Consider the following 10000-nt stretch of genomic DNA (forward strand, 5'->3'; position numbering starts at 1 on the left):
TTTCAAAGTGGCGGAAACGCGAGATTTGAAAACCCATTACCGAGCTGGTGAGCTTGCCGAAAGGGAATGGGTCCAGTGTAATTCGTGACGTAAAACCCGGACTGTAAGTTTCGCCAGTTGTGACTTCCATCAGCGGCGAAGCCATGCCTGAGAAATGTGTTGTTTTCGGTTGTAGCAATGTTCAAAGCAAAGAGAAAGGGATACTGCTTCATCCCATACCGTTTTACGGTAAAAGTGAAAGCGAAAAGCAAAAGCGAAGGAAGAAGTGGGTCGATTTTGTTAAATCGAAACATGCTCATTGGGAACCCACCGAGCATTCGGCGGTGTGCTCTGAGCACTTCAAAGAGGAGAACTACACCAACCGATTCGCTGATGATCTGGTCCGGAGGCTGAAAAGAGATGAAATCGGCGTTTGTGTTTTTCCGACTAGGCACGCTCCTTGTGTTTCGAGCAACAATGATGTAGATAAACTTGAAAGTGAACGAAGAAAACGGAAGGTGAGACATTTCTCAGCATATGTCACTCAGTCTGCTTGTCAGAACAATTTGATTCTTCAATCGTTGATCATACATGTAAATGTTTCTTTAATTTTTTTTCATTATCGTTTGCCAAGCCTACCGTATGTTCTTGCAAACACAATAACTGCAAGCTGACTTATATATTATTTCAGAGACGGAAAGATGCCATTGAAAGTTTTGAAAATGCCAGTATAAGTACGAGTGCTGATCAGCCTAAGCCGAAGTGTCGGAGAAAGAGTAAGAAATTATCCCCTTCCTCTGTACCGCTGTCCACACACGAAGAACCAGAGGAGGTTGTTGAAGCAATGGACATTTCTTGTGCTGTGGAAGCTAGCGAAGGTGTAAGTTCGTGTCCACCCGTATCCGACTTTGCTGAGGAATGTGCCAGTTGTTGTGCTTTCATGAACGAGAAGAGAGTGCTGAACAACACTGTATTGGAGTTGCGTGCAAAATTAAATGACAAGAGGGAAAAGCTAAAAAGACCCGAAAAGAAACTAAAGGGTAGGTCTTGTTCATTGGCTAACTAGATAAATAAGGATACGCGACTTTTTTGAATGTTTATTCGTGTAGCCATTTTGAATTCGCGCGAAATCTGAAATATTGCCGCGAAATTTGTTTTAAAAAGTTCATACTGTACCTCTACCATAATGCCCATTGCACTGTTCTCGCATATACAGTATAATCAGCGACCTTCCTAAAATTTTGATGTTCTTTTACTGTAATAATCGAATATTGTAGCCATGTACAGTTATCACAACAATGTGGAAGCGGCTGACAGCGATGGAAATTATTATCATACAGAAAGAGAAATCTGAGAGTTTTAAGAGAGTCAGTAATTTATATAACTGAATTTTATTTTGGTTCACAGCATTATTGGGTACATGTGGCAGTTCAGTAATTCATCCCGGTTAAAATGTTGCTCCATGTATTTGTGGTGTTTTTGTTGCAGTATAAATTAGTTGATGTTTTCTTTGTACTCAACTCTGCACTGTTGTTCATATAAACTTCTATACCTACATGTCTGTGATATTCTGCATTTAATTTGGAGACATCCTTACATTAATTTACAGCACCACAAAGTCAGGATGAGTCAGGTACAGAAAATTTCTCAAAGAATAATGAAGTGGATGACGAGGCTGAAGATGAGGATGCTGAGCCTGAAGAAGAGAAAGGAGCGGGTGAAAGTACGTATGAGACAGAGGAAGAGCCAACTACAGAGACTGAATCAGAAGATGACAACTCGAATAACCATCAGCCTAGAAGGTAATTCAGCTCACGTCTATAACATTTTCACAACTATTTCAAGTTACTAACACACTCTATGCATTTCTGACATTAATTTAGGGTGTCACTGATGATTTATATAATGTTCTGTAAGACTGGCACCCACTTCAGAAGTGCTATTGAAACTTCTGGTCTCAGAACATTGGATAACTGAAACAATACAAAATAGATTTAAGTTGGAAATATTTGTTTTTGTTACAGGATCTCAGCAAAAGGGACAAACCTCCAAACAGAACCAAAGCACATTGTCTTTCTTACCCAGTTGCTCCTATTATTTCGTTTCTGCCACAGCTGCAAACAAGATAATCCACAAGTAGACGTGTATCAGGTTGGCACCCAAGCACTTGTAACAACTACATGCTCAAACCCTAAGTGTCCTAAACCCAAGGACACATGGCAAAGCCAACCGTTTCTACCAGGAACAAAGTTGCCAGCGGGCAATTTTCTCCTTTGCTTGGCTATTTTGTTAGCTGGGGGATCTGCATCCAAAGTGTTCAGAGTGTTCTCTCATATGGGACTTGGTTGCTTATCCATGACTACTTTCCTCACACACCAGAGAGTAAGTTATTTAAAAAAGATTTCTTGGTACTATGTGATGAACAATACACAAAAGGAACCCTTTGGTATATGCTAGAACTTCTTTCCCCCATCCTTCCCTCTCCACATTTCCAGTGATCTTCCTTTAAGGTAAATTTTATATGAAGTGTGCTTTTAGAGCAATAACAAAATACTGTACTCCAGGAGTCAATGTGTCTCAGTGGTACCCTAAGCATAGTGAGTGGTACAGTAGATGGGTGCCTGGAAATGGAAACAAGCTTATAATACAGGGTTTACTTTCCACGATTTATCCATGGGCCATGTCAAGTGGTCCTTAATTATGACAGTCCTGACTTAACACCTTTTCCATTATTCCCTAAGTGCAGAGGGTGCAAATTAAAAACTATATTCCTACATTGTAGATACTTTTCGTAATTTAAAATGCACAAAGACAAAATATGTAACGTACAGCTTCCACCAATGTGTGTATCTTCTATTTTCCTCTCTAGAACAGGCTGTTCCCAACGATTTTGCTGTATTGGCAAAAATACCAACAGAAGATGCTAGAAAAAGTGAAGTCCATTAAAGATGGCATAACAATTGCAGGTGATGGCAGACATGACAGCATGGGGCACTGTGAAAAAATATGGGGCCTACCCCATATTTTTCTGTACTGTACCAATGATTTTACACTTTTCTCTAATTCAGGTAAATACTCAGAACAACTCTGACTACTGAACCTCTCCATTCTACTCCTTACTGTTGTTGTTAGAATTCTACATGTAATTTATTATTATTATTATTATTATTATTGTTATTGTTATTGTTATTATTATTATTATTATTATTATTATATTATTATTATTATTATTATTATTATTATTATTATTAATATTATTATTACTACTTGAGGTGGTATCTATTACTCTTACAGCATACCCCATCTAGAGAATATGCACTTAGTATTTTTAATGAAGTTTTTTTTCCTTCCTGTCTTATTGAACAGAGAAATCAAGCTGGTAGTAGTCCAGCTATGGAATTTGAGGGATTCAAATCCTGCATGGAGTTCTTGATTGGATATGGGCTGCTTATCACAGCATTTGTTTCCGACCAACATGTGTCCATTGCTGCTTACATGCGGAAGTCTTTATCACACATAATCCACTACTTTGACATCTGGCATCTAAAGAAAAGTAAGCTCTCTTGTTAATAGTGATTCATAGCCATCATCACATTTCAAATTTCAGTATTTATTATTGTATAACAGTAACAATGGGTTACTGTGTTGACACAGTATCAACTTGATAGTGCTTAAAAAGCTCCATAACCAGATTACAAATGATGTCATTGATAAGTGCATAGAAATGGTGAATTTTGTGCTCAGTAACAAATGTGAATGGTGAATTAATCTACATGACACGAGATGGGTCAAAGAAGGTTACGAATACAACCCATGACCTCCCCAACACCAGGCGGGCACTCTATCGACAGAGGACACGTGTCACATATGAACTCAATTAAAATGACCTTGCTCTCCATAAGTTCTTTTAGCTCAGTGGATAGAGTGCCTGCACAGTATTCGGGAGGTCATGGGTTCCATTCCTGTCGGGGACTCAGATTCTTGTTTGTCCCATGCTCGTGTCATGTAGATTAATTCACCATTCACAAGGAAATATTTTGATGATCAGATCAGCATTATTATCAACCGGTTGTACGATTCAGCCTGCTTTATTCTTAGAAATCAGGAAAGTCCTTCCAAAGCTCTCCAAAGAAAAGGGATGTGAGTCAATAGCTGAATGGATCCGATCATGTGAAAACCACTTATACTGGAGTGCTACCACAACGTTTAGTGGAAATGGAAAAGTCATCTGGGCCAAGTTTAGCTCCTTCATGGGCCACATTGTCAACAAACACTCGCAGCTTGGTGATGCATTATTCAATAAGTGCTTTCATGGAGTAATCAGTCCAAGAAAGTGGTTGAAAGTTGGTATGCTATTAAATAACCTGTATGATTCATTGAGGATAGCCTAAATGTATACTTCAAAGTTGAAGCAATAAGGCTTGTTCAAGAGTAGGCAATATAAAGTATTTTGACATGAGTTTTTTTTCCAGAGAGTGTATGATTGACTATCACACTCACAGCCAAATGGAAGCAATGAATAATAATAACTGGTATTAATTTGTTTCAAGACAAAGTGTAAACTAATATGTGAACCTTTTAATTCCTTGTTATATTTTAATTTTGTCTTTTTCAATAGGGTCTGTGGCATATGAAAAGTTATGCAGTGCCCTCACAAATACCCATTTAGTAAAGGGCATAAAGCAAGCTTCCCCTTTCGCCGAGACAAGTTGCCTGGAAGGGTTTCACTCTGTGTTGAATCACTTTTCACGAAAGATGACCGCATATTCCTATGCTGGAATGTATTGCAGGTATAACAATTCTTTTATTTGTTTATTTTTTAATGTCAAAAGCTACATGTATAATTGTACACATATTTAGGTTGGTTGTTGATTGGGGCCTGGTCTAGTCAGTAGGAATTCTGGGCTACAATAGCTACCAGCTTCTTAACAAGTCGACTGAGGCTGGGTATCCCAAACCCAGCCTAAGTTGACCTCACAAGAGTACACTGAAAGGTTGACATGAAATATTTTAGTTCCTCGGCCTAGATGCAAAAACCAACAGATTGTTTCTCTGTACTGTTTTAGTCATCATTGGGATTCTTAGACTTCATATGCTTTTGACTAATTAATAAAACTAGGGGATGACCACTACCCAATCCTCCAAATTAATCCTAAAGTAGGTTTATGGGTTCTGCAACTTTGCAAAACACTTACAAAGGATATGTGTTCAACTCACAGGCACATTCTTGCCGCAGTACATTTTAATTTTAACCTGCAAAGGGAATGCCGAAAGAATGCAGATGATACTGAGCAGATAAAAATTACATATCCGAAGTTTAAGAATGGTGAAGCAGTTGTGAGGAATGTGAGAGTGTCCCAGAATTTTGGTGAGTCTGGTTACTGAAATAGATAAGATAATTATACTTGTCATGTTAATCTCTCCACTAAATATTGGATCTAACAATATTATTGATTTCATTTTCTTTTTTTGTCATTTTCCATTACAATGTAGATTATGTGGAAGAAATTTTTCAAACATTTACGACAGCCACCAAGGAGGAATTGAAAGGGGCTGCAGACAAGCTGAAGGACATGACACCTTCTCCCATGAACACAATGCTGGAGAAGGAATCCCGATCAAGTGCAGTCAAGAAAAAAATTGACAGGAGTAATAAAATAACAGAAAATGTCCCCCCTACAACACCAGGTATCAGCAGCCACAATCAAACAGATTTTTGGTTTTGCTTATCACCGTGCATTGTTTACAGGTGTATCATATCAGTAATTGATATTGTTGTCTGTATCAATAACATAACAACTCCAATACCAGTGTCGGGTCGAGGGGAGTGGCCGGGGGGGCCCTTCTTAGTTTGGATGTAAAATGAAGAAATGACTGGAGGAAGAAAAGCCGACTGAGGAAGTAAATTATACCCAGGTCCCCTCCTTAGCTGAAGGTCTGGATCTGCCACTGAATACAATTTAGGAAAGATTCCATATATGGTTGAACCTCTCAAAACTGTTGTCTCTAACAAATCACTTTTCTTACCCTGGGTTAATTTCACTTGAGGGAAAACAAAAGATAACTGTAAATTTATGTATGGTGAAAAAGAATGCTCATAAATTGTACATTTACATTTCAGTAGCTGAAGTTCAGGAGCCAGAACCTGGAAACACTAGGACAGCATCCAAAACACCAAAGAGGTGTTCCCTGTGCAGACACCCCATGAAAGGGCACAGCAAAGTTTCCACTTGTCCCAAGAATCAGAAAAACAAAGTTAACATAGTTGTCCGCATTTAATTCTTTTTATTCTTTCACATTTATATTGTTGTATTTTGTAACCCTCCTTCTGCGAGGAATAAAGACCTTTTTTGAATTCCAGGCCGAGTGTTGTGTTACATATGATAACATCTTGACAGCAGTGCGCAAGAAAACTGCTCACCTTTCCTCTGATCCTGTTTGGTTATATTTTTTCTTTTCTTTTGTCCTGTACTTATGCGATGCCAATCACAGGCTCCATTTCTGCAGGCAGACAGGGTTGAATCGTGGATGCTGAGTAATGCAAGTGAGTTTGGCGTCTTCAGGTAGGTCTTGAAGCACCAGGTAGCTAGTCAGAGCTTCGACGCAACCTTCCAACTGGCAACAGCAGTAGCACTCACTGACATTTTGTAAAAATTGAAGGTCACAATTTCCACACTGGCACCTGCATTTAAATAAAGAAATACACATACAAATAATGTTTTGGGCATGGCAATTACTGTAACAGTATTGATGTAGTCGACATTCTAACAAGTTCGCACTTGTTGATAGCAACAACGGGAGTGAGATCGCTACAACTTACCAGTCTCGGACTTCTTCTGTACCATTTAGGCGCTTTTGGAGTGTCTTCTCTAGGGCCTCTTCCTCCTTTCTTTCTTGTTCGTACAACTCTAGCCACTCTTCGTCCGCTAGGGGATCGTCAGCATATGCCTTGTGTGTGTCTTCCTCATCGCTGGCCGCAAAGCTCGAGTTTGGCGAACCTTCAACTTCCAGCTCGTAATCTTCCATTTCTGAAACTTCCGTATCTGAACTGGAGGACAGAATGAAGTTGTTCGAAGCCATTCCTTGATTAACACGTACGCTGGTTACAAACGTCAGCCGAACAGAAGTTGTTTTCACCGGCACGCAGGGAAAACCACAAAACTACGCGTCTCCTCTGTTGATTTTTGCCTGATGCTAATATCCGGGAATTACGTCACTAGGCCCAGTCTCCCTTTTACCCGGTCGCAGGCAGAGAAAACCGCACTTTAAAAATTCGTAAAAAATTCCGGTTTTACTCAAAAAACAAAAATTTTTGCGCCATTTTGCTCAGAGCGATTCAAAGATTTCTCGAAGCAAAAAAAATTTTCGGGTTTATAGGCACTTTAAGTTTTGTGCAGGCTACTTTGCAACTACAGGTATCACCTCCTATCAAATAATGCCTCTCTTCTGGAAAGTTGTCAGCTTACTGGAAATCTGTTGCAGTCTTCAAGTAGTTGCCACCGTTTCTGATGAAGCCTCATTTAACAGAAAGTTTTACAGAATGCACAGAGGCCTTCAGAGAAATGCAGTTGATGATACAGTTGTTTACAAAACAATCAACATCTTTAGGCCTGATCATGAAATTTCTTTTCTGATGTCCCTCATCTCATCAAAACCTGTAGAAATTGCTTGTTTAATTCAGGCAGTGGTCGTTTTTCCAGGTATATGTGGAACAATGGAAAATATCTTCTTTGGCAGCATATTTTAGATGTTTGCAAACACGACCCAGACAATGGGTTGCACATGCTTCCAAAGTTGTCTGCAGACCACATTTTGCTGAATTCATACTCAGTCATGAGAGTAAAATTAGCTGTTCAAGTGCTTAGTGACAGTGTGGCAGTAGCTCTCCATCAGGTGATGGCACACGAAGCAAGTGAAACCAGCAAGCTCTGTGAAATGATGAACAAATTCTTTGACTGTTTGAATGTGCGATCACTTACTGAACACAAAACCCGAAACAAACCTGATGTCAAACCTTACACAGATGTCAATGATGAAAGACTGGACTGGCTACAAACTGATTTCTTGTCTTATCTAAGCACATGGAAAAACAACATTCAACAAAGAGGCAATAACTTCACAGCCACTGCAAAAGCGAAGATGTTTATTTCATGGCAGACATTTGAAGGATTCAAAATAACCTCATATTCAACAATAGAGGTTGTGCGTCTCCGGCTGCAAGAAGGGTTTGATTATGTTCTCACGGAGAGATTTTAACAAGATGTTCTTGAAGAATACTTCGGCTATCAACGTGGAATAGGAAAACGAGCAGACAACCCATCTCTCAAAGAGTTTGGCTACAATGCTAATGCAATTGCTATTCAAGGGCAGCTTGCACCCATAATAAAAGGAAATGTGGTTGGTCGACATCACCAGCGTCGCAGGCGACGGCATGCAGGTGTTATGGCAGAGCCCCTTAATGCTACGAAATCAAGCGCAAAGAGAAGGCAGTTTAATAACAGGCAGTAGCTAGGTTTCCCTCAGGAAAAGGCTGAGTTACTAACTGGGTCATTGCCTTGTCATAAAGTAAGGGGTGTCCAAAACATTTTTCGGCACTTTGGGCCTCAGTTTGGTCAAAAAATAAGGGGGGCCCCCTCCTCTAGATCTGCCACTACCTTTTTCTCTTGATTGTGTATTGATACTGCATTGATGTTGGTATTGGACATTAGGGGTTAAAAATTGTTATACCCAACCACAAACACGTGTTGCATATATTGCCTGAAGTCTGCCCTATCAGAAAATCATGAGGGGTTGACTCGAAAAGGGGGATTCCTTTGAAAAAAAAATGGGAAGACACATTACAAAATTAAACCCTTTTTATGGCCAATAGCTCGTTTTCATGATCAGATGGTATCCCTTGAGTACAACTACCAGAACTTAAAGATTTTCCTTTCTTATTCAAATTTGTAATTACTGTGGGGTTAAACAAATAGCCTTTCATAATTATTATTATTACAAGAAGGCAAGAAGTTGCAGTAAATGATGTCATTTTGAAAAATTCCTATATTGTATGCTCAATTCATAAGCTCTTCCAAAAGGCAGTGGTTTTGCATTGAGGCTCTAGCCGGGGGATCACACAGAAAGTTCACAAAAGATAATGGGCAACTTCTGGTGGCAGGGAAGCACTTAACTCTAGGGGTAAGGGGACCAGGAGAGAAGCCCTCCTGGGGGGGAGACGTGATCAAGTGATACCGGGAGTAGTCACCCTGGACAGGGGTCCTGATCAGTATCCAGGGGTGAGGCCCATATCCCCCAGTCACTAGGGACTAAGGGGAACCAGGAGGGGTGGCCCATCGTGGGTGGAGTACAGGTCAGGTGTGATCGGGGGTCACACACCCTGGAGTGGATATTTTTCCGGACCTGTCTCCAAGGGCTAAGCCTTACTGTGGGGTAAAGTGCAGCCAGGGGTTGCACTTCCCTGCCACTCTTTTTATTGTGAAGCAACACAGAGGATCGATGTCCCTAAAATCCAATGAAGGAATGAGACCTAGTCTGGTAAAATACTGTAACGTACAGATTAATCTTAACGATGCATAAGGCAGGAGAGGAATACAATAATGATCTGCATGCAAAAAACATTCTGGTTGTGCTGAATATGTAGTAAACCTACAACAAGTTGCAAAATTGTTGAGACACTTTCATTAAAAAACACCTTTTCTGGCTTCCTATGCCCGCCGTATCAAGAATTTAAACCTTTCCAACTTCCTCTCCCCTCTCACCTCTCCCCCTTTCAATGTTCACTGCTTAAGTTCCCAACATTTTTTTGTCTTGCTAGCAACACTGACAAAGGGGGGAGGGGGGCTGCAGTGTGAGAGATAATAGGGAAATTAATAACGCCCCAAGAAGGTGAAGTGTCTCCACTATTTTTGCAAATTGTTGTCTGATTGATTGCAATAATTTTGCCAGTCTGGATTTGAATCCTATAGGGAAGCGTTTCAACGTAGAAAAGCAGGAACTAAAGAAACAATCATTAAATATCGTA

Source organism: Montipora foliosa, unplaced genomic scaffold (assembly GCF_036669935.1).
Source record: "Montipora foliosa isolate CH-2021 unplaced genomic scaffold, ASM3666993v2 scaffold_127, whole genome shotgun sequence".
NCBI lineage: Eukaryota > Metazoa > Cnidaria > Anthozoa > Scleractinia > Acroporidae > Montipora > Montipora foliosa.